The sequence below is a fragment of the Schistocerca gregaria genome, chromosome 5 (assembly GCF_023897955.1).
Source record: "Schistocerca gregaria isolate iqSchGreg1 chromosome 5, iqSchGreg1.2, whole genome shotgun sequence".
Taxonomy (NCBI): Eukaryota; Metazoa; Arthropoda; class Insecta; order Orthoptera; family Acrididae; genus Schistocerca; species Schistocerca gregaria.
In genome coordinates this window covers 217,694,467-217,721,110 of record NC_064924.1, presented here as the reverse complement: position 1 = coordinate 217,721,110, position 26,644 = coordinate 217,694,467, and the positions used below count along the sequence as shown (strand labels likewise).

Below are 26,644 nucleotides of genomic sequence, written 5' to 3'. Positions count from 1 at the left end.
GGTTAAATGGCTCTGAGCACTATGGGACTTAACTTCAGAGGTCATCAGTCCCCTAGACTTAGAAATACTTAAACCTAAGTAACCTAAGGACATCACACACATCCACGCAGGATTCGAACCTGCGACCGTAGCGGTCGCGCGGTTCCAGACTGTAGCGCCTAGAACCGCTCGGCCACCCTGGTCGGCTGAGGGGCGTTCAATAAGCAACGCAACCATTTTTATCCTCATCCAGTTCCGGCTGAAAAAATACGGAATTTTTGTAAGTCCTCATGGGATATTCCCGCTTTAAACCCTGTAGTTTCATAGAGTTACGATAGTTCCAAGCAAGGAGCTAACATTGAGGTTCTATTGGCGGAAAAGCACGGCATCGTAGATACTCATATGCGCTTGCAGAATGTCTACAGAAACATAGCACTGATCAAAAGCACGGTGAGTCGTCGAGCGAGGCGTCTGTGACCATCGCAACAAGATCGCGCAAACCTGTCCAATCTCCCGCTTGCTGGCCAGAAAATGGTGCAAATGGCTCTGAGCACTATGGGACTTAACTTCTGAGGTCATCAGTCCCCTAGAACTTAGAACTACTTAAACCTAACTAGCCGAAGGACATCACACACATCCATGCCTGAAGCAGGATTCGAACCTGCGACCTTGCTGGCCAGCCGCACACAGCTTTTACTACTGCAGTGTACGAACGTGAGGACGCTTTCATTCGAGACGACCGACGTTTCACAGTCACACACCTCACTACTCAACTGGATGTCTGTTGGTAGTGCTGACACACTCGTTCACCAGTTGGGGTACTCAAAGATGAGTGCCCGCTGGATTCCTCGCCGCCGAACAGGAGACTTTCATGTGTTCGGCGGAATGGAGGATCAGCTCTGCGGGAGGCAGAGTTGTACCATTCTGGCATACAGGCCCTCCAACTAACATGGAGTAAGGTCGTCGCATTGAACGGAGATTATATTGAAAAATAGAACTTTGTAGCCAAAAGAGTGTGGAATAATACGGTGTATTGGAATCCTGAATAAAACCAACCCAAAAGCACTCAGTCTTCAGGCCACAAGTGGCTCATCGGGACCATCCGACAGCCGCGTTATCCTCTACTGAGGATGCGCATTGGAGGGGCGTGTGGTCAGCACACCGCTCTCCCGGTCGTTATGATGGTTTTCTGTGAACGGAGCCGCTATTGTTCGGTCGCGTAAGTCATCAATTGCCATCACGAAGCTGAGTGCACCCCGGAAAACGGCAACAGCGCATGGCGGCCTGGATGGTCTCCCATCCAACTGCCGGCCACACGCTTAACTTCGGTGATCTGACGGTAACCGGTGTATCCACTGCGGCAAGGCCTTTGCCCAAAACCAATCTGCTTTCAGAAAAAAAATGTATTGCGTAACTTACGGATCGCCTCTCGTAGATACTTCTCTAGAAAGCTGTTCTTTTATGCGGAACAGCGTGTATGGCAGCCGCCGTAGTTCAGTGGCCAGCATGTCTGGCCGCTACGCGAAGGAGCTAGGTTCGATTCTCGGCACTGCCAGGGTTTATCCTTTGCGGGAGCAGTGGTACAGGGTACACTCAACCTCGTGAGGCCAATTGAGGAGCTACTTCATTGAGAAATAGCGGTTCCAAGGTCAAGAAAGCCGAGAACGGCCGAGAGGGCGAAGTACTGAGCTCTTGCCCTCCCCTTCCTCATCCGATGACGCCTTCACAGAGGATGACATGGCTGTCACGCGGGCCCGACTGTAGCATCAGGGCCAGAATGCGGAGCTTTGTTTCTGCTTTACAATCACATATATTTTCTCTTGACGGTTTCTTGTAGAAACTGTATGTGAAAATAAAACATTTTTAAAGGGTACTTAAATAAAGTGACATCTGCACCAAGAGAGAAATGTCATTCTATTGAGGATCTTACATACTTACTCCCAGAGAAAATGTTCCAGTTCTTTGAGAGAGTGGTTCTTCAGTCTCTCCATAATGCGCCTGTGATTCAGCTCTTAATTATTTCAGAAAATGTGCTCCGTCTCTCTCTCTCTCTCTCTCTCTCTCTCTCTCTCTCGCTCGCTCGCTCGCTCGCTCTCCCTCCCTCTCTCCTTCTTTTTTCCTCCCTCCCTTCCCTCTCTCTCTCTATCTCTCTCCCTACCTCCTCCCTCCGTCCCTCTATCTCTCTAATTTTCATCCGGTCGTAATCTGTTCGCTGTTTTCAGGCTTTTGCAGTTTTTTTTTTAATATATGTATTTCAACTTTTTAATCTCCGCAGTGAACCTAAGGGAGGGAGGATGAAAAACGTGTGCGCCGCCTGTCTGTGAATCGCTTAAACTATGTTTCTCGTGGATCGTATTTTTAATTGTTCGAGTATTGTATATTGTGAGACAGAGATTGGGGACCAACCCAGCAGTCGCTTAAATGAGCGTTGGATTTGCCTAGAAACAACACTCAGGCTTGCCTGTATACCAGCGGTTGTTAATCCACCGTGCTGAATCGATCCGGGTCTGCCTGGCCTCCTTGTACTGCAAACTAGCACGTTAAGCTATACAAACAGGTCAGAGAATTGCTTGCACTATTACTCGGAGTCCCCCTACCCAAAACGCCACACGACTGCAGTTGCTTCATATCTAACATCATTCCAGCTGCTTAAGCTTTCATGAGTAGAACTGAAATCCGATCAGTCTATTCAAACAGTTTTGTGTATCCGATATTCACGTAATTCGACATACGGCGTTACTAGAAAATGCCATACTATAGTTTTCATCTCATATTGCCGCAAGGTACGACCAGTATGGTTGACGAGGAGTTCGTACTATAATAATCTAGTCAGTTTCGAATTTCTTTACACTGTTCGAATAGAAAACATCATCTAGAACATAGAGAGCAAATGGTTCAAATGGCTCTGAGCTCTATGGGACTTAACATCTGAGGTCATCAGTACCCTAGAACTTGGAACTAATTAAATCTAACTAACCTAAGAACATCACACATATCCATGCACGAGGCAGGATTTGAACCTGTGATCGTAGCGGTCGCGCGGTTCCAGACTGTAGCGCCTAGAACCGCTCGGCCACTCCGGCCAGCCATACAGAGCAGCGCACCACTACACTATGAAGGCAATTCGTGTCCTCCTGTAATTACTAGCTATCGGTGAGTGGCCTTCCGCACACGATATACACTGTCCCGTCACATTAATGCGACCATCGCCTATGTTGGGGTCAACGTGCAACAACCACACACAGACGGGAAGTGGCAGCACTAGCAGTATCGGGGGACGCGGAAAGCAGAGCAGTCGTTGTTGTAATGCGGAAACGGAGCGATTTATCTGGCGTCCAATAGAGCATGTTTATTGGATTTCTGGCCGAAGGAAGAAGTTAAGTCTGTCTAATGATTGCGTTCCGCCACGGTTAAAATGTACAGAGAAAGAGAAAACGGTGCTATACAAAACCGGCGACGAGGCAACTGTGAGGTACCGCGTGACAGCTGAGAAAATGTATACGGACTTACAAAGTGCAACTGTTAAGCAGCTACCACCCAGATGAACTGAGAACCTTCCAAGAGTGTTTCCTTAGCGACCGTTCAGCGAACGTCGCTGAGTAGGGGCCTTCGCAGCACGAACCTGGTTCAAGCGCCCATGCCGACTGCTGATCGTGGACTATGCAGTCTCGCTAGTACCGCAATTTAACGTCAACTGAGTGGCAACAGGTGGCCTTTTCAGATGAATCTCGTTGCTTGCTCCATCAGACAGGTGGTCATTGGAGTCTACGACATGAAATGTCTGACAGCAAGCGGAGGGGGCAGCGTTATAGTCTGTGGAATGTTTTCCTGGCATTTCCCGTGCGATCTCGTCATTCTAGGAGGCACAATGGATCAACACAAGTATCGATTTATCCTTGGCGACCATGTCACCCCTACAATGAAGTGTGTTTTTCCCTGCACAGTGGCGTTTACCAGAAGGACAATGGAACGTGGCACAGTGTACGTGCGTGATTCCCTTGCAACCAAACTCACCTGATCAGAACCCAATGGAGAATCTGTGGGAATACCTTGGTAGGATTGTTCGCGACGTGGATCCTGATCCCAGAAACCTAGCACAACTGGCCACGGGACTGGAGTCGGCATGGCTCGACTTCCGCGCGGGATTATCCGAGCGGTCTGGGGCGCTGCAGTCATCGACTGTGCGGCTGGTCCCAGAGGAGGTTCGAGTCCTCCCTCGGGCATGGGTGTGAGTGTTTGTCCTTAGGATAATTTAGGTTAAATAGTGTGTAAGCTTAGGGACTGATGACCTTAGCATTTAAGTCCCATAAGATTTCACATACATTTGAACATTTTTGAACATGGCTCGACTTCCCTGTCGGTACATTCCAGAACCTCAGTGACTCGCTTCCTGCACGGCTCCCAGTATTCCGTGCTCCCAAATATGGTTATTCAGGCTTTTGACAGGTGGTCACATTAATCTGACTAGGCAAAGTAGATCAGATCGAGGTTTGCAATCATGTCCGTTCTCGTCTCGCTGTTTCTCAGAAATGGTCGAGGTGAACACGATTTATTTGCAGTGTCAGAACAGATAACATTAAGAACATACAGGAGAGACGCTGGTCATTGCTATCCTGTAAAGGTGATTGATGGTGGATTTGGGCACATGGATGTATGGTCGGCATCATACGATATAGATCAGATCGGTGTTTGCAATCAGATCCGTTTGCTCGTGAATGCAATGCTGTTCCGGAAACTGCTGCGAGGTCCTGCTTCGCGGTATCTCCTCGTGTCCCCGCGTGGCACCTGCTGGAGCAGCTGGTCGCGGTAGGACAGCCTCCGACCGGCGGAAACGGCGAGCGGCGGCCTTCGGCGGCGTTTTTCCGCGCTGAGAATGCATATTCCCCGTCCCCGTCACCCGCTCGTCCAACCAGCCTTTGTGCATTGTCCACGGGCAGGTGCGACTCACCCATTATGATATTATGACCTTCAGGAATCCGCACGACTTTCCCTTTGTTTTTGCTCGCTTCTTTCCGAACAGCCTTGCGAGAGCGGGTGCACAGCAAAGAAGGCAGTCGCTGCCAGCTTGCCATTATTCCGGGATCGCATATAACCCATTACCAGTCGCCTTCTTAATGCCGCTCGGCTTGGGAGCGTTTCTGAATCGCGCTATTGTTCTCTGAGGTCCAGCGTGCTTTGACGAAACGAAGGTTCCACCGTCTCATTTTCCCCTGTCAGAAAAGAGAAGCCTAAACATGAAAGACAAAAAATTATTTTTTGTATTTACATTAAACGCAAGCCTCTATTATAGCAGACGAATACGCGTCTTAGTATCTCCAGAAAACACTTCCGTCGCTGAGTTATTAAAGCCTAAACTTCCACTTTCCTGGTTTAAGTTACAACTATTGTTGTTCATACAAACACGAAGTGAGGGTTTCACTCGGCAATATACTTCTACTTAGGTCTTTTTTTTACACCTAATTACTTCAGATTGTGTTCAGAGATACTTATTTAACAAGAATGGGATGAATGAGCGAATGTATGTCTACTACCTAGAAAGAAATAATATTTCCCAGATGAAAGATAATGGGAAATTGCTTGTCTGAACCTGCAGTTATACTTGCAAAAGGCTAAAGCTGCTAATTCGTAGAAACACAAAATACAATAATTTAAGGAAAATTATCTATCCTTAGACATATGCAACCACAGAACTGAATACGAAAGCTTCCGACACATCACGTTTCAGTGTCACAGACCAAATTCAGAATAACACAGACACCATTTTTATCCAACAGCAATTGTGAGTTTTGGAAGTGCAGACATTGGCTGCGATTGATTTAAATCAATGGAGAAAGTCGAAAATTTTTTCGTGGACATATTCGAAAAGACAGGCACCACACATATATAATTTACGAGAGGACGACCGATATGCCGGCCGCGGTGGCCGAGCGGTTCTAGGCGCTCCAGTCCGGAACCGCGCGACTGCTACTTCGAATCCTGCCTCGGGCATGGATGTGTTTTATGTCCTTAGGTTAGTTAGGTTTAAGTAGTTCTAAGTTCTTGGGGACTGACGACCTCAGATGTAAGTCCCATAGTGCTCAGAGCCATTTGAATCATTTGAACGGCCGATTATCTATCTCTTCAGTGCGGATGCACGCCCGGATCGAAATCTTACGGGAATCGACGAAATGCCGCTAGTAATGAGAACAATGAGCAACTGACACTACATTAGTTGTGTAAGGATGAGTTGAGAATTTGAGTATGCCGGGAGACATGCTAGGGTAGTCCGTGCAGTTCCTATGACCCTCTGCCTAGTAAGTAAGAGCCCTGTGTTCGAATTCCGGTCCGGCACATATTTTCAGCGTTCTCCACTAATTTAAATCAGTGCCCACTAGCAGCTAATGTGTGTAATTCCTTTGCTTCTTAATCCACAATGTGTCTGCTAAGGTGTTTTAAGACAACTGTGCTCTGTTTGTGACTAGTTCTGTACATATAACGCACGTCTGGTCGCAGCCGTAGACTTGAAGCAAACAAACGATAGCAATTCGTAGAAAGATATCTATACCTACAGCGATAACAATATCTCAAGCTACAGGATACGTGACCTGGCGTTTGTTTCACATTTGCATTACTGCATGCATACTATAGTAACACATTTTGACACAAAGCAGTGGATCAGGCGATGGTTATCTGATATAGATTATATTTGGTGCATTTAGATGGAAAAGGTAGTACCTGACAAATAAAAGCTTTTAAGTGGAATTAAAAAACAAATTTATGAATTCGTTTCACATATTATTGCAGAAACAGCTTAGAATGAAAGGCGTATACTCATATTTTGTGTTACATATGACATCAGGAAAATTTCGCATGTTTTTGTCTATGAAATTCTGCTTTCTGTATATTAAACATACAAAATCACTCCTTATCCACAGTCATAATTACTGTTATTTGTATTTTACGCACAAAATTTGCGTAAGACGTGTGACTTCTCGTCAAAGACACTCAGCGAAGATAATAAGGATTTTTTATCCCGGTGATCAAATATTTGCGCTACCATTTTCGTCTTCTCTATGAAAGGTATACACACATTAGTGTGATAGCTCCAATGTATTTTTAAACGGGTCTGTAACATAAAAGTGGAAGTATAACGAAGATAAAAGAAAGATAAAACGCTTAGAATGATGTTACCGAAGGAATCGGTGAGATCTTTGTGTTCTCAGGCACTTAGAGAGGTGGAGCAGTGGTGTGACACTTGGCTCGCATTCGGGATACGTTGGTTCAATTCCCTCTCATCCAGAAATAGATCTTCCCTAGTTTCTTCTAAACGATTAATCAAAAGCCGGAACAGTTCCTTTGAAAACTGACAAGCCTGAATTTCTTCCCCATCTCGAGTTATGCCCCATCTTTAATCACATCGTCGTCGACGAAACGTGAAATGTCTGTGTACCCTCCTTTCTTCCTCAACATCTACCACACAAGTGTGCTACCTAATCCATGAACCCAAACAAGCTGGCAAATGTGCTTTCGTTGAGCGCTCAGTATCGGAAAAAAAGCAGATGGAGAACGTATTGACAACAGGTTCCGGGTGATTTTCAAATAAACTTCACTACTGTTACTGAAACAATTTGTTCATGTTACTCTAATAAGCTAAAATAAATGTAGCTATTGTAGTAAATTAAATCAGTTGACGACTATGTATTAAAAGTATTTATTTAAACCAACTATGGCCTCAATCACACTAGTCAGTGGACCGAGCGGAATGTTTTAAGAACTAGACTCGTTTTTGGGTAGTAAGTGCGTGACCGGGCTATTGCTCTGACCGAGTAAGGCTCTTCTTCGCAGCGGCACTAGAAGGGAAAGGTTGGAGGAGGGGGGTGGGAGGGAGGGGGCATCGCCCCAGCTGGCTTTTACACATACATTTGATTCCAGTTTAAGTGGACCTGCCTCTCTACCCGCGACTGAACCCAAGAGTTTTGGGAGAAGCAGCGTCTACATCTACGTCCGCCCAACCTAATTTATGTTGTCCATGGTTTCCCTAAACCGCATCTGAGATGGTTATTTTAACAAGGTTTGCCCTATTGTTAGCCCAGTCCGACCTTGTAACTTGAAATCGTTGATACTGCAATCCTCAGACCTCCTTACTCCCATATCAGTCTGTTGGGGGTCTTTAACCAGTCCTATTTAATGAAGAAAAGAATAGACTCAAAATATTTCTTTGTCTAGCCGAAGAAGGGGTTTCACTTTCTGTCACACTGACTGTACTTATATCTCCACCAGCGAAGTCGCTTTTGTGAAAGCTCACATTAGCGTCAGAAGGCTTCTGCGATAGCTTATTATCACGGGCATTTCCATTATCGCCCTGTCATGTCGGTGACGTGTTTACCGCTGTCTTTTGGACTTTCTGTCATCGGGCTTTCAGCGGATTTGTTCGACTCTTCGCTGCACACGTTTTGCATTTCAAACTAAGCATGTTTTTTTCACATCAACCTCCAATCTCATCGCCTTTCGGGGTAGCCGCGCGGTCTAGGCGCCTTGTCACGGTCAGTGCGGCTTCCCCCGTCGGAGGTTCGAGTCCTCCCTCGGGCATGGGTGTTTGTGTTGTCCATAACGTAAGTTAGTTTAAGTTAGAATAAGTAGTGTGTAGGCTTAGGGACCGATGACCTCAGCAGTTTGGTCCCGTAAGACCTTACCTTACCACAGACAGGAGCGCCTGCGAAGGTGTACTCAACGACGAACCTGGGTGCACGAATGGGAAAACGTCATTTTTTCGGATGAATCCAGGTTCTGTTTACAGCACCGTGATGGTCACATCCGTGTTTGGCGACATCGCGGTGAACGCACATTGGAAGCGTGTATTCGTCATCGCCATACTGGCGTATCTCCCAGCGAGATGGTATGGGGTGCCACTGGTTACACGTCTCGGTCACCTCTTTCTCGCGTTGACAGCACTTTGAACAGTGGACGTTACATTTCAGATGTGTTACGACCCGTGGCTCTACCCTTCATTCGATCCCTGCGAAACCCTACATTTCAGCAGGATAATGCACGACCGCATGTTTACAGGTCCTGTAGGGGCCTTTCTGTGTACAGAAAATGTTCGACTGATAACCTAGCCAGCATATTCTCCAAATCTCTCACCAACTGAAAACGTCTGGTCCATGGTGGCCGAGCAACTGGCTCGTCACAATACGCCAGTCACTACTCTTGATGAACTGTGATATAGTGTTGAAGCTGCATGGGCAGCAGTAACAATACACGCCATCCAAGCTCTGTTTGACTCAATGTCCAGGCGTATCAAGGCCGTTATTACGGCCAGAGGTGGTTGTTTCTCAGGATCTATGCACCCAAATTGCGTGAAAATGTAATCACATGTCAGTTCTAGTATAATATATTTGTCCAATGAATAACCGTTTATCATCTGCATTTCTTGGCCAGTAGTGCATATTGAGAAGCAAAAGTAGGTGAGCCAGTAGTAATATGGCAAGTCAGGTGTGAGGCAGCGTAATTTAGGATGCTCACGCCAGTGGCCGGACTGTGTCCCCGGGTGACAGTGGTGAAGCCCGCCGCGGCGCGCCCAGCCCCTGTTCCCCGAACGACAGGTCGGCTGGGAGATTTGCGATCGCGACCCCCCAGCGGCAGCCGATAAGTGTCAGGCGTATAGCGTGCGCCGCCACCGCCACCGGCGCCTCATCTCGCCGAAAGCCCACATAAAACTGCTGGCCGGCGCAGCCACGCCCAAAATCTGTTCATAAGGGCGTCGGTGCCGGGGACGGGGCCGGGCCCTCTCTCGGCAGATTAACATGTTGTGTGTCGCCGGCGACGGCGCGCTCTTCCTCCTTTCTCCTGCCCGAGGACTTCTCATCGGAAATATGGGGCGGTCCGCGTCGTAAAAAGGGCGGATCGCGCCGAGCGTCTTTGTTCGGCTCTGCCAACTCGCCGTCTCCGCACGGCACTGGGGAGCGCGACTGGGAAGCTGGGGCGGCGTTTTGTGTAGCGACAGCTTTGAGTCAGTTGTGTTCCGAGTATACGGCCACTTGCACAACTCAAACTCAGCCAAAGGAGCAGGAAAACAGTGTCGTTTTCCCGATATAATTGTCACTAGCGCATCGAGTGGACGAACCGAGAAGTGGCGCTTTCAGTGGTTTTTCTACATCGCTTACGGACACGGCCAATATCCTTTCCACTCCTTCACGTAATTAAATAATCGGTCTGCCGGCCGGTGTGGCCGGGCGGTTCTAGGCGCTTCAGTCTGGAACCACGCGACCGCTCCGGTCGCAGGTTCGAAACTTGCCTCGAGTATGGGTGTGTGTGTTGTCCTTAGGATAGTTAGGTTTAAGTGGTTCTACATTCTAGGGGACTGATGACCTCAGACGTTAAGTCCTATAGTGCTCAGAGCCATGTGAACCATTTGAACCACTCGGTCTCTAATGATCTTATCATCGTTGGTACGTTAAATCCTAATTTTCGTCCTTCCTGCGACTGGACGATGAGCTGAATACACTACATGATTTGCTTGTCACTTTATTATCCTTACATTTCTTATTAACTCATACAGTTCTCTACAGCTTTTTAGTATTTTATTCGTTGTTCTTGTGTGAGTACCGCAATAGTAATGTGTGAGCGTAAAAAGGAGCGTCAAAGGGGAAGGGTATGGAGGAGACATGGGTGAAATGGTGAAGATAATTAGCCTTCTCCTTTTGGCTTACAGATGTCTAGTTTTTCGATAGCCTCGACGTTATTAGGTAAGTCCACTGCTCTAACCCTGTCCTGTAATGTATGAGACTCGCTCTGCAAAATACATAATCACCTAATGTAAATCCTTTTGTCCTATTCATGTTTGCTTGATACCACACAATATACCACCTTACCTGGTCACCTGATCAGATCCATAGCTCCGTAAGAAATAAATTAAGATAACGAACTTGTGTTTGAAAAAACTGTAATGAGCGTATGTAACGATGAGAGCCTCCATGTATACTTGTGACAACCATTTAATTTTTTAACTTCTTACCTTCTTAATAATGAGCGTTGTATGTATCAATATTTCTCACCAGTCACAACTTTTATCTGCTAGTCCTAGTTTCGTGCCTTATTTCATTTATCAACAAACCGTCTCCTCTGCTTGTGATGTCTACAGCTTTCTTTGCCACATTTGCCTGGTTTCCTATCATTCCATAGCATTAACGTACATTTTGTTTTTAAATCCTTCTCAAATGAGCTATTTGAAATTTTCTCACTATCTTAGGGTCACATATATATATATGTAATTCTTTTCATTTTTCACACCTGTATAAGTTTCACTAGTTTCGTTTAGATTTACTCGTAAGCCACGCTTCCATACTGTGCTCCATTCAAAAGACACAGTCCAGAAACTTAGCGTTAGTTTGGTCATAAGTTACCAAATGTGATAAATACCTTTACCTGTTATGAAACATTACCCTAACAAAGGCATTTCGAAATGATTTTTTCATTGCTTTTTGCTCGTAACTCACAATGTAATCAACAAACTCAATAGTCCTGTAACTCCTATATACCGTATTATTTGAAGAACTACAATAGAAAATCTGGAATGCTTCAAAACTTGATAAACACAATTCCAGTAGCGTCTAGTGCACACACACAGAAACTCTGACTTTGAGGAATGGGGCGAGATAGTAGTTGCATTGATCCATGGAAATTCGGATTACCACGCTCTCTTATAATCATTTTCAAATAAAATAGTACTTCAGTTTAGTTAAAAATTTAACGTATAAAGCCTCTTCAAGTTCACATCTGTAGTTATCTAGTTACTTATCCCTTGTAATTTCGGAAACTACTTGCCGCCAAACTGTTCCTGGCGTTTGCATTGCCTAAGGCGTTTACATCGGTGCGTGGTCTAACATGGCGGTAGAGGCCATGCTTGCAGAACCCCCACTCGCTGCCTACCTACCAGGCTCTCTCCCCCAGCCGTGTATGAATATTTCGGAGTGGAGGCTGAGATGACAAGGCCAACCAGGAATGAGATACGTCTCCTCCCCTCTACCCCGGTGGCACAATGCGCGGCCGGAATGGAGGGGCAGCAAGACAATTCAGCCCACTTCCTCCGATTTAATAAAAGCCCGTCCCTCGGGCGAGGGGCTGGCTGGTAAAACCACAACGCGACCGGCCGCGCCGTCAGCTTTGATGCGCTGCCAGCCGTCCTTATGAATAGCTCGCATTCCGCCGCCCCACCGCCCGTCATTTCACATCTCGGCCGCGCCCCTCGCTCCTCACCGAGGCTGAATCACGGCCCGCGGTCCGACTTGTCCAGCCCCCTAATCGTCGTGTCGCGGCGCTTTGCGCAGAGCACCGACAAACCTAGCCCACAGTCGCTCTTCCCGAAACAGCAAGCCGCAACGACACGTACCGTCTCGTACGTACCTTCTGGTTCTCAGCGCTTCTTCATCTACACCCCTTTAAGGGGGGGGGGGGGGGGTAGTACGTCAAACGGGCCGACTTGGAGCAGGAGAGGCATCACAGGACATTTTAATTTCCAGTATCTATACTTTTACAAATAACCTCATAAAACTTTTTCAGCATCACCAGGAAGAAATCAGGATTCACAGCCGGCCGGTGTGGCCGAGCGGTTCTAGGCGCTTCAGCCTGGAACCGCGCGACCGCTACCTTCGCAGGTTCGAATCCTGCCTCGGGCATGGATGTGTGGTGTCCTTCGGTTAGTTAGGTTTAAGTAATTCTAAGTTCTAGGGGACTGATGACCTCAGATGTTAAGTCTCATATTGCTCAGAGCCATTTGAACCATTTTTCAGGATTCACACTCATTGCAGTGGAAGTTCGAAAACATAACAAAATAATTTTTTTTTACATGTGAAATCTCATCATTTTTTCACTTACTAATGGCTGCATTTGTTGCTGTAGGTACACTTTTCTTCATAAGTTAGAGAGCTTCTTCGATGGATTTTGCACAGCATACTACCATACTTACAGGTGTATGAAACTGTAAAATTTATTTAATTTATGAAAAAACGAATGATCTGTTGTATTTTAAACTACATGTGTAGAAAAAACACAAATTTTGTAGTTAATTACCTCAATTTTTACCACAGTTTTTAATAGATTTGGAAAATTCTAGAGTTTCATACACCTTTTAAGTATGGTTTGTATGCTGTGCAAAATTCATTGAACCCTCCCTCTTACTTATGAAGTAAAGTGTACCTATAGCAACAAATGCTGCCATTAGTAAGTGAAAAAAAGATGAAATTTCACATGTAAAAAAAATTACTTCGTTATGTTATCGAACTTCCACTGCTATGAGTGTGACTTCCGAATCCTTCCTGGTGATGTTGACAAAGTTTTATGAATTTATTTGTAAAAGTATTGACAGTGGAAATTAAAATGTCCTGTGTTGCCTCTCCTGCTCCAAGTAGGCCCGTTTGACGTCCTACCCCCTTTAAGCGAAGAAATGTTTTATTGAGCATAACATTGAAATACACGTCAGCACGTACTCTTTGGAAAGAGTAATCAATAAAGCTGCTCAATTTATCACGTATTTCTACGCCTACCATGGGTTATGTGGTGGCAAATATTCGTACCAATGAATCAAGAGCAAAGAATCTGTGCTTGAAGATAACTGAAAAATCTGAGCAGGAATTTAGCAGTCTCAACTTGTGTTAGTAAACAGATGCCCTCAGGAGGAAGATATTTTTCAAAGCGCTGGTGTTCACGGCCAGGTTTAGAAATTTACGTAATTTGTGGTAAGGTCTTATGGGACCCAAATGCTGAGGGCAACAGTCCCTAAGCTTACACACTATTTAATCTAACTTTAACTTACGCTAAGGACGACACACACACCCATGCGCGAGGGAGGACTCGTACCTCCGAAGCTGAGAGCCGCGCGGACCGTGACAAGACGTCTCAGATCGCGCGGCCACCCCGCTTTAGACTACACCCATCTTTAATTCTAAAATGTATAAATCCGTAACTGCAGTCACCTCAGTACCACAGTCAGTTTCACGACTTTCACGAAACGCTTCTCCATGGACATACAAGCAGTCCACCGTATCAGTTGCATCTGCATTAGATGTTTCACGCACTGGTCCACTTGGCACTGTGTTACCCAGACTAACATCAACTACTGCAGTAGGGTTTGAAAGTGTGGTAGTAGTACCTATATTTACTGCAAACGGAGACTTCTCCAGAGTCTGAACCACCTGCGTTCTCTTCCGCAGCCTCTTCCCAGCAGTTCATTACATGATCAGACAAAACTTTACCTGCCGTTGAGCTATGCTACCTTCATCATGTCATTCTTATAAATCTAAAGGAAATATTTACGAATGTCAAAGTGATCCCTCCAAATATTAAAACCGACCAAAAGTGAGTAAATAACATTCAAGTGCGATCATAAACTGTTTTCCCCACCAAAATGGAGTGTGCGCTAATATGAAGCTTCCTGGCAGATTAAAACTGTGTGCCGAACCGGGACTCGACCCCGGACCTTTACCTTTGTAAGGTAGGAGATGAGTACTGCCGGAAGTAAAGCTATGAGGGCATGACGTGAGTCATGCATTGGTAGCTCAGTTGGTAGATCACATGCCCGCCAAAGGCAAGGGTCCCACCTTCGAATCCCGATCCAGCACACAGTTTTAATCTGTTTTCGTCATGTTGCACATTTTCAGTAATCACCCTGCAAGCGCACTGTCGGCAGAAGTAACCTGTATTGTCTCAGCGGCTAACAGTTTAGAGTTAATTTGTGAAACAATATTACCTGCAATATTAATTGTTCATTAGGAGATGAATTACACAGTACATAATCAGTAAAACTGAATGTAACTAGGAACAGATCAATCTATTTCCCTACATGTATCGCAAGGAAGAAAAGTAGCTGTAAATATGCTTACAAACGATTCCCTTATCGATTTTATGATTTATAATGCACGAAATGTGACTGTGATTTTAATTAGCCGTTGTTTATATCGGAAGATGGCAGAAGGGAAATCCACAGATGACAAAAGCTAGGTGAAAACAAAACCATTTCTGAAGATGAGTGCCCCAAAGACCACCAGTAAATAGTCACACCATTTGTTCGCCTATATCTCAAGGTTACCGACTCAGAAACGTGAAAATTGTATTCATACTCATCAGAGAAATTACGGTGAAAATATTAACACCAACACAATTGACTGTTTGCAGTAAATAAAGAAATAAGCACCATTAAAGACATGTAATAATATGTGTGTGAAACCTTATAGGACTTAAGTACTAAGGTATCAGTCTCTAAGCTTACACACCACTTAACCTAAATTATCCTAAGGATAAACACACACAACCTCCGCCATTAAAGACAGGTGGTATCTATATTTACCAGTGTCATTTATAGGGTTAAAATTTCAACAGCATGAAGACGGCATGGAACAAACGTAAAACTGGGAAAAAATACATTACATGATTCGCCAAGCAAATAACTGGAAATTCTGGCGACCGCAAAAACTAAGTAGGAGTTACTCTGTCTACGTTCTCCATATAAGGAAAGACTACTCAGCACGTTTCTCATTCAGAGGTCGCATCTGAATGTTGGTTATCCTTGAGAAAATCCTTATATGCCTCTTGCAAAAAGGAGAAATGTGTACATGTCGGAATACGACAGAAGGAGGACCGCAGCCTATGAACTACCTCGAGCAGGACAATCTGTTGACACAAGGTAAGCTAGGATTCAGAAAACATCGTTCTTGTGAAACACAACTAGCTCTTTATTCTCTAGAAGTAATGAGAGCTACCAATAGCGGATCTCAGATCGATTCCACATTTAAAGATTTACAGAATGCTTTTGGTATCGTTCATCATAAAGGGCTTCTAATCACTTGCCTTTGGAGTATCGTCTCAGTTGTTCGAATATTGTTTGCAGCTGATATTGTCATTTACCGTCCATTAAAGTCATCAGATGATCAAAAACTATCGCAAAATGAATTATACAAGATATGTGTATGGTGCGAGAAGTGGCAACTGTCTCTCAATAAGGTAACTTGTGGGGTCATCCACATGGTACTAAAAGGGACCGCTTAATTTCGGTTACCCTAGAAGGCTGTCATTTCAACTAAATACCTTGGAATTACAGTTATAAACAACTTAAATTGGAACAGCCACATAGATAATGTTGTGAGGAAATCAAATTAAAAATTGAATTTTATTGGCAGAACACGTAGAAGATGCAACAGATCTACTAAAGAGACTGCGTACATTACGCTTGTCCATCCATTGCGGGGTTACTGTTGTACTGTATGGGATCCTTACCAGAAAAGATTGACAGAGAACATCCAAAAAGCTCAAGGATGGGTTTCTCGATGTGTATTATTGCGAAATAAGGGAGAGATTGTCACGGATATGACACGGAAGTTGGGGTAGCAATCATCAAAACAAGGCTTTTTCGTTCCGGCGACACCTTTTACGAAATTTCAATCTCCAACGTTCTCCTCAGAATGCGAAAATATTTTGTTGACATCTACCTACACGGGGAGAAATACTCATTGTAACAAAATTAGAGAAATCAGAGCTCACACTAAAAGATTTAAGTGTTCTTTTTTTCCGCCCGCTGTTAGAGAGCGGAAGTATAGAGATAGTCTGAAAGTGGTAAGATGAACCCTCTGCCAGTCGCTTAAGTGAAGTAGACGTAAGTTGGGACTGCGGTTTATCGTTCCGCGGTACTGCTGTTCAGAGTTTAGGTGAGCCATTCTCAGCGCCGTGCAGTACCTCAACAGCCCCACGTGAATAGCGCCCGAGAGGACAGACATATCGTTGGCTCTCCTGTAACCCATTTAAGCCGTTAGCACTGGAGGCGCAACGGTTTTGCACGGACATATGTCTCTAGCAGTTAAAGAGTTCGGCACTTCAAAAAACAACTTTTCCCCTGAGCAAGTGTTCACACCTTTTAATGCATGAATTTTGGAGCCCATATTTATTGCATATATTCGTCTTGTTTTGGTGCATACTACCACCTCCCAAAATATGGAATCCACTGCTTGACACCCTGTATTGCACGTAAGTAAATGTGAATAAAATAGGAAGCACAGTAGTACTGTGCAAAGTAGCTACTGATTGGTGAGTAGTACGGTCCCTTTTAGAATCTAGAGAATGGCGCTTGCATGTATCAATATGTAAATGAAAATACTGTCGGATGTGTACGGTCCGGTCGTTTGGCATGCGCGAGCCGCCCGTCCGCGCATCTCTGAGAGCGGGCGACGTGAGCTACGGCCGTGGCGCCACACGCGGACGTTGGAGCCCTTCCAGCGCGCTTTCCTGCCCGTCGCCGAACCCGCCGCGAATATCAAGGAGCGCAGCGCGGTCGCACGCTCCGTAAACAGCCGGCCAGATCCGCCACGCCACATCGTTATTAACCGCGCGTCCAACTTCTTCCTCGTCGCATCATTTGCCCACTGGTGTCGAACCGCTTCGAGTTCAGACAGGAAGTACGAGCCGGCACGTGTCTGTGGCGCACCTCTTCCACTGTTTGCAAACAAATGGTGTGCGAGAAGCGGCTGGAGAGAGCTCACGTTACAAGCCTACTGTTTCCGGTGTCGCACACTGTGCGCTTTTTGGAACTGCTGGTCTTCCCCACGTCGGAAGACTCTGTGACTTCATTTGTTAGCGTTCATCCCGTCTAGGACGGACTGGGCTGTATCCAAGATTTGGCATTTTTATTTAACTTTGTGGCCGGATGCCCTTCCTGTACCACCGGTCACATGAGAGGGAGAAGTCATCTGCACTAACTGCTAGTGAAATCTATAAACTTAGCTCTAACTTTTTGTGTATGGTATTTTCTGAGGCGGAAACCGGGGACCGGTCTTGACTGCGGCCAAACGATGGCGGGAAATGGCCTAAAAGTCCAACTCGTTCTGGCACTGCACCAGCCATGACCGTTAACCCTCCGCACACATTCGATCTTGGTCTGGCTCACCTCGCTGTCTCATAAGCTAGCGCGCTGCGCATTACGGTTATAGATTCGGAAACATCCGTGACTACCTGGTACACAAAAATAAAGAACTTGGCTTCATTTATTTATAATTTATTACTTCGTGACAGTAAGATAAAGAGTGATAAGTTACAAGACAAGATGTTGCAGAATGCGATTGTTGCTGAAGAAGTAGCTCCAGCTTTCGCTGGAGTAATTTAGACTGTTCCAGGAATGCTAGACTAGCGAGATATGCAGGAGAACTTCAGTGAAGTTTGGAAGGTAGGAGTGAGCTACTGAGGAAGTAAAGCTTTGAGAGTGGGTCGACAGTCGGTAAGAGCTTTGTCCGCGAAAGTCATTGTTCTACGTTCGAGTCGCGGTTTGGCACACAGTTTTGATCGATCATCTCCGTTTTCACCTCGAATGATTTATGGAAACTAACGAAAACCTACCTGGGCGAGGACAGGGGGAAATGCAAACTCCTGTGTACTAATTCGGCTATGTTTGTTTCCACTGCGTCATCTCGTTGTGTTCGTTGTCGTCGCCGCCGTCACCGCCGTCGTTATCTTCAACCTGAAAAGGCGTTTGATGCAGCTATCCAAGCAAATCTATCCTCCGCAAGTTCCCTCACTTCTCCATAAATATTGGAACGCACCTCCATTTAAAACTGCTTCATGTAGTAAAACATTGATCTCTCTCTACAATTTATATCATCCCCTCCGTACCTCACTCAGAAAAACGCACACTTTCCACCATTACCAAAATCGCGATTGCTTGTCTCACGAAGCGTCCTGCAAACCTCTTTCTTCTTTCAGTCAAAGTATGCCATAAATTTATTTTTCCTCAATTCTGTTCACTACCTTTTTATTAGTTACGTGATCTAGTCACGTAAATTTTAGTCTCCTTCTGTAGAAGCACCATATTTCAGACATTTTACGCCCTTCTTACCTTTCCTGTTACCGTTCATATTTCATAGTTTAGTTAGAAATATTTGTGTAAGTGAAAAGCCGGGAGAGGATGAAGATCAATGCTGCCCATAGCCCAGTGTGCCCGAATAATACCACATGGTCTGCACTATTTGACCTCCCATCCAGAGAGCTAGTAATCATCAATAACTCACATGTCCTCAACCCATGAAACACTGTGAATAGACTTACAGTTCAAAAAAATGGTTCAAATGGCTCTGAGCACTATGGGACTGCTGTGGTCATCAGTCCCCTAGAACTTAGAACTGCTTAAACCTAACTCGCCTAAGGACATCACACACACCCATGGCCTAGGCTATGGCTAAGCTGTGTCTCCGTTTCAGAGTGGAAATCTCATTCTGGAAACATCCCCCAGGCTGTGGCTAAGCCATGTCTCCGCAATATCCTTTCTTTCAGGAGTGCTAGTTCTGCAAGGTTCGCAGGGGAGCTTCTATAAAGTTTGGAAGGTAGGAGACGAGATACTGGCAGAAGTAAAGCTGTGAGGACGGGGCGCGAGTCGCGCTTGGGTGGCTCAGTTGGTAGAGCACTTGCCCGCGAAAGGCAAAGGTCCCGAGTCTCGGTCCGGCACACAGTTTTAATCTGCCAGGAAGTTTCATATCAGCGCACACTCCACTGCAGAGTGAAAATCTCATTCTAGAAACTGTACCGATGATAAGTTTTTTTGCACTATCGGGGATTCGAACTAGATACCCTCAAGGCCGAGCGCAGTCACTCTATCGCGCTTCAGCTGGGGCAAGTAGCACCAGTAATCAGTAGTCAAGCGAGCAATAGCTTAGCCTGCCGCCGTACAACTAGACGGATACGGCGAGGGATGCGATAGCGTGGCGGTCTGCGGGAGCGTCGGTCGCTAAGCAGCTGGCGCCGGCACCGGCAGAGGCGGGCGCCGCTGGCAGCGGTCCAGGGGCCGCGAGACACAACAGACCACGTGCGCAGCGCAGCGCCTCTGCGCCTGGCGCAGGCGCTGGTAAAAACTGGCGACTCGGTCGCAGGTGCCTCCTGGCCACGGGCCAGCTCCAGGTCACAGCACACCGTCTCCAGCCGCTGGAGCGCCGGCCGCCTTCTCCCTAGCGTCTGCTGGGCCCCCCGCTGGAGGCAGCATCGCTTACAAGAAACACCTGGATATTTGTCAGGAGGATTTGGCTGCTAGCGACAATGTGGTTTTCGTCTTCATCCACAATCGTAAGGAAGATAATCTCGTAGCTCACACAGTGGTGGACGAGGTGGAGGACATCAGCTGCCAATACTTTGACACCGGATAGTAATTATTTCTAATTCCTGCATCATAAAAGTTGTATGCTTTTCACTTAAATTTCATACGATTTCGACGTCACAAGGTTCCGTTTTTAAGCGTAGATTGCGGGAATCGCAAGTAATCATCTGAATCTGACAAAAGTGCTCAGGTATCTAACAACACATATGAAGAACTTCATATCGTCACATCAACGCTGGAGCCGGCCGGAGTGGCCGTACGGTTCTGGGCGCTACAGTCTGGAACCGCGCGACCGCTACGTCGCAGGTTCGAATCCTGCCTTGGGCATGGATGTGTGTGATGTCCTTAGGTTAGTTAGGTTTAATTAGTTCTAAGTTCTAGGCGACTGATGACCTCAGAAGTTAAGTCGCATAGTGCTCAGAGCCATTTGATCCATTTTGAACCATTAAGGCTGGATACTAAGCTGTGCACAAACAGCGGAAGGAAAAAATTCACACGGAACTAGCAATGCGTTTTGTCTATTAAACGACAAAAACCGATTAACAAATAATCTTTTATTCCTCTCTCCCTTAATCCATCATCAACACGTAATTAATTTTGACCATTTGATCAAGAACCTATTAATGACTAATGTAGGAGCTCCAAAAAATGCAGTTGATATCCGTTTGACCTGTGGCAGCGCCATCTAGAGGGCCAACCATAGCGCCGTCTGGTTTCCCCCTTCAAGCTAGACAAGTTTTGTTCTTTCTAGTTTTTTCGTTTGAGGCTTATTTCGTGAGGTATTTGGCCCGGTCACTATCAATGCACCACCCTGTATACAGGGGGGTCAGAAACAGTCTGAAAAGTTTGTAACGATGTTACAGGGTAGATTGTCCTGAGAAATAATTGCTAAGAAAAATTATCTTGCGCCGTTTCCAAGTTAATTAACATTGAAATTAGCCAATTAAGGCATTGCACGTGCAAATTCAAGCAGTCCATCAGATACAATTAGAGTCCGTTGTTCTCATAGCATGGATGATAGCGCGCGAGATTGCTCAGTCTTTGGCTTAGCTTCAATCCTTACTACTTCCCATGTCAAATTATTTTATCTCTCTCTTGTTCGATTTTAGGAAGCCAAAAGAAGAACACGTTTGGTGACACCGTCTCTGACAAGCCGCTTGAATTCGGGCACACAATAGTCTGACTGGCTAACTTCAATGCAACTTAACTTGGAAACAACCCATCGTAACTCCATTTTTCCTTAACAATTATTTCTCAGGTCAACCTACCCTGCAACATCGTTACACGCCTTTCAGAATGTTTCTGACTATCCTGTAAAAGAGGGTAACCGGGAGATCAGTTAGTGTGCTATGTAAGGGCACAAGGCGGCGATCTTGGTAGCTTTTAAAATTTGCTACCTGCCTCGAGAGACGTTGCATGAAAAGGGAAAAAACTATGTTCACTCCTTATGAGCATTTAATTGGTGATGAATATTGTAATATATTGATTAATCCTTCCCCCTGTAGAGTTATGTTGAAGCTGCGAGAAAAAAGGACAGGCGTTCCAAGGCGCGGAAGCAGAAACGATGCTGAGGGCAGACCAAACTAGGAGAGATATTGTTACATGAAGTAAACCGCAAGGGGAGAACCTTGCGAAAATGCAGACGCCCCAAGGCGCAGTCCCAGGGCGTTAGTTACTCTTCAAGGAATTAACATGCAACTTCATATATCGTCTAGACGCTGCAGTAGGTTGCCACCGTAGAACTTTGAACCAACAGGCACGTAGTAGCGTATAAAGCCAACTTGATACCAGTTCTGAGAACAGCAACGTCAGTATCTCACAGGGGTTAGAAATAGAGCGAAAACGCCAAAAACTGTTAACCTAGCAATCCCAACTCCAGGGAGCCCGAGGGGCGGGGCTAAATGACATATAACAATAATGTTGCAAGCCTTATTTGGCAGAGCATTTACGTTTAGCTTTCAGCTGAAGAATGTTGATACCAAATACGGACTTAGTGCAACTGCATTAACATCCCCGCCTTAAGACCAGTAGAGGGGACCTAACTAAACCGTGGCATACAAGAGACCTGGGGGATTGGCTGGGTGGCTTTAAGTGGGAAAACAGTACCCCCACGCGACTCTTTAAAAACCCCTAGATTCCGCATTTTGGTGGAGTTCCCAGTCAGACGATCTGAGTCCGTCGACTCCAGCCTCGGTCCACGCGACTCTTTAAAAACCCCTAGATTCCGCATTTTGGTGGAGTTCCCAGTCAGACGATCTGAGTCCGTCGACTCCAGCCTCGGTCCAGCTCCCCTTAAGTCTGCTCCTTCGCTTGGAGTTCAAAATGGCTCTGAGCACTATGCGACGTAACTTCTGAGGTCATCAGTCCCCTAGAACTTAGAACTACTTAAACCTAAGGACATCACACACATCCATGCCCGAGGCAGGATTCGAACCTGCGACTATAGCGGTCGCGCGGTTCCAGATTGTAGCGCCTTTTTTTTTATTTTTTAATCTCAATTTGTTCTCTTTCTTTCGGTGCATCTGCTCGGGGCGGACGTCGTAAGACATCCGTTTAAGTTCGTTGTTGATCGATTAACTCAGTTTTTTTTTATTACAGAGGGCAGCTAATCCTCTGACCGAACACGCTGATCTACCGTGCCGGCTATGACCACCTGCATTTCTAGTAAACACCTGTGCCAGTGTCGGCTCAGACAGACGAAAACAATCAAATGCCTTCACTGTGAGTTCTCCTTCTGCGTTCTGCTCTGTACCGCTCGGGAGCGCAGACTGGCCAGTAGCCCCTTTTTTCCCCTCTTCCACCTATGTCAGGACACGACAATATGTTTGAGAATGCCTGGATAGCAAAAATGAGTTCGTGTCTCTTGGACTTGATGAGCAGGAAGTCGATAAAATTAATATAAACTATTGCACGCATTTAAGACAGACCTTCGACTCGGAGCAAAACAGTCGTGGCACGCAGCGCGAGTAAGCGAGCAGCTAGCGGATCTGGCGACAGGTAGCAGGCGAGGTGTCGTCCGGAATGCAACGGGGCGACAGACGCGTAAAAACGGGCGGAGCCTGAGACTGACGCCGAGGCGCGACCGCGTGGAGCCTGCGGCACACGGCGCCGGAAGGGTCGAGTTTTTCCCCGCGGCGCGCTCTTAACGACGCCAGCGCGCCGCCGCGGGCCAGATGGACGCGGCCGCAGCCGCAGCCGCAGCTGTCACTGACTGCTCACACCGCACGCAGCTGGCCGTCACCTCTCGTTATGCCAGTCCGCTCGACCCTCTCGCCTTAATGGCCGCCCCCGCAGATGCGGATCTCGCCGCTTCACTACGCTCGATTTCCGCCGCTGAAACGCGCCGGCAATGAGCGGATTGTTCCCCGGGCAGCAGAATGGCCGAGCCATCCAGCGCGTGAAACCCGATCCTTCATTCGGCGAATCGTACCTTTTCAGTTGCTGCTGTCCTTGTGTTATACGGGGGAGCAGAAAGGCTGCTTTAACTACCGGGCATTGGTGCTAAATGGAAACGGTAGAGGATATAATAAAAAGTAAATGAAACTCCTTCTCACAATTACCAATCCGGTTATAAGTACGTCAGAAGGCTAAGCAGGGTAATGAAACTTTTATTCGTAACGTATCTCGAAGCTTTATTATTCGGTCGACGACCCATGATTTTGAATTTCGTACGTAGGCACCAAGGTCGCACAATCTAATACTTACATGAAATGTTTTCGCAGTTGCGAATATGGACAACCATCAGATGTACGGGGTGTTCAAAAAGTCTCTCCGCAGTGCCGTATGATTGTTAGCCGCGCGCTCCGTGTGGCTGTTCGCCTGCCTGGGAATTGAATTGTGTATTCAACAACAGGGGGGACACTTTCATCATTTAATGTGTAAATTTGTAACTAAAAATGAATATTCACTAAATTAATAACTTGTATTTCACTGAGTTTAATTACGATATATTCACTGCGGCATACGGCACGCGCGGCTAACAGTCACACGGCACTGCGGAGAGACTTTTTAAATACCCCGTAGAATGGAATGACGACAACGAAAATTTGTGCCGGAGCGTGATTCGAAGCCAGATTTAGCACTTATCGCAAGCGATCGCCTTACCATTACAAGTCGGCGGTGATGACCGAGTGGTTCTAGACGCTTCAGTCCCGAACCGCGCGACTGCTGCGGTCGCTGGTTCGAATCTCCCTCGGGCACGGGTGTGTGTGTCCTTAGGTTAGTTAGGTTTAAGTAGTTCTAAGTTCTAGGGGACTGATGGCCTCAGATGTTAAGTCCCATAGTGCTCAGAGCCATTTTTTTACCATTACAAATGAAAATTTGTGCCGGAGCGCGACTAAAACCCAAATTTCACACATACCGCGGGCGGTCGCCTTACCATTACACTATTCCAGCACGTTCCGCTACCAGGCCCAAACTTCCGTATGTTGTTAACCATGTGCCTACAACCTGCACTCGTACCGTTTATTCCCATACAGGGGAGTAATTGAAATCGCTTGCCTGGTATCAGCGAATAAATACCATATTGCAGTGATGGAACACTGCATCGTAATTCTGAACAACACGGTCAGTGCAATATCGTAATCTTATACTTGGAGGCCTTGTTTTGGGAGGCTTTGTAAAAGATGTCGTTACCTCTCAGGCATCTCTCGAAGCTATGAAGACTTATTTTTATTTTTTTCCAATTCTTAGGTGAGATTCTCATGAGTGGTTCTCTAAAGCGTGACACGAGTTTTTTACTATCGCCAAAATGTTGCTTGTGCAGTCTACTGCAATAAATATATAGCGTGTTTCAGGACGATGTATCAAAAATGTGTTCAAATGTGTGTGAAATCTTATGGGACTAAATTGCTAAGGTCATCAGTCCCTAAGCTTAAAAACTACTTAACCAAATTTCTCGTAAGGACAAACACACACACCTATGCCCGAGGGAGGACTCGAACCTCCGCCGGGACCAGCCGCACAGTCCATGACTGCAGCGCCCTAGACCACTCGGCTAATCCCGCGCGGCTTCAAAAATGTGGTGACAGGTTCCTTACACCTCTGAACAGTAAACCTGAGCTCTAAGTGGCATATCATAAGAGCAGATAAAACTTTTTCATCTTCGCTACTGTGAAACACGGCTCTTCTACTGAGCATAGTTCTTAATGTATGCTATTTAGACGGCCATGTTTACTGGACTTTTTTCCTTGTCTTGATCCACACTACCTCCTCCTAAAATTTGTAACGCAAAGAGTTTGCAATAGAAGAATTGTGTTGCACATTATCGAGGATGAACAAGTGTTCATAACTCTGAAGCTACTAATTTTAGAGCATATGTTTACTGGACATTTTTTTCTTGTTCTGGTGTTAGGACCTATCCCCACATTTTTAAAGTGTCATCCTGTACGCTTAGCATTGACCGTACGAAACAGTTTCATTCATTTTCAGTTCTCCAGGATATAGCACCTGACGATGTCTCCTTAGAAGCAAAGGAATACTATTTGCCAAGTCTCCAGAAAAAGATGACTGCAAGGCTGTAGTAAGCAGACTTGAAACTAGGCATTTAGATAACAGAAGCACTGAACCGTTCTAAATCCACAAACTTTTCGTGATTTCTGACGCAGTGAGTTAATGGTGGATCAGGATAAATAGTGAAAGACGCACCGTGAACTGGACCATAATCGCAAACAGATAAAATTCGGGAAGGAAGAGGCTACCTGGGTGCTTCATCCCTTCAATTCAACGAACTTCAGGCTACTTTTTGATCTGTTGATATTACTAGCTCTCGACAACAAAGACAGAAGAGGAAGTCTGACAAGGGTTTGTTCCAAAAGGATATTTAAATACTTGCATGAAAAGAACTTGAAAGGTGATGCGAAAGGGGGAGGGAGGCAGGACAGTTGCATTAGGACAATAAGATCAGCCTTTGATGGTATCTCCACTCCACTGTAGTATATTAGATATTAATTCACAATCAGGATAGCTACCAATAACCACGATAATATTTCGTTGTCATGGCGCACTTCGACCTTCTTTCCTTCGTTCTTAAAAATAAAGAAAGCACAACGTACGAAAGACTGGTGCGTGCATTTCAAAGGACTGTAACTTACGATTATGCCTTTAAAGACACCGTAGACCAGCTTTCTAAGGAAAGAAGACAGTCGCTGTTGGCAGACACCAACGATATTGCCTATAAAGATTATGACGAGGAAGAGAAATCGGGTCGCACGGCGCATGCGGAAGCACTTCAACGAGCGTTTCCCCACATTCTGTCCGCGAATGGAATAGAATGGAAAGCGAACAAGTGCGTGCCAGGTAACCTCCAAGAAAGTGCGCGTTGCGCCACTGTTTCTCAGTAAGCATACAAATATGTGTAACACAAGTATTGATAATTTCATTCCGTCTGCAGCGGCACAAAGTAAAGAAAATGAAGACGTGTGTCATTCTTCTCGGGTAGCGGAATTTCAAACTCAGCAATGTTAGACAATTTTTGCTTAATTCCGTGCTATCATTTACTTGCCGGAAACATCGTACTATCTACTATGAATGACACAATATTCACAAGTTACTGTCGTCATCTACTGACCA

At 45.9% G+C, this 26,644-nt stretch overlaps 1 protein-coding gene across 6 annotated transcripts in view; it reads left to right on the top strand.

Moving 5' to 3' along the window:
• LOC126272696 (homeotic protein spalt-major-like) overlaps positions 1-26,644 on the top strand; it is a 509,054-nt gene that overhangs the window by 303,592 nt on the left and 178,818 nt on the right. The window lies entirely within an intron of this gene.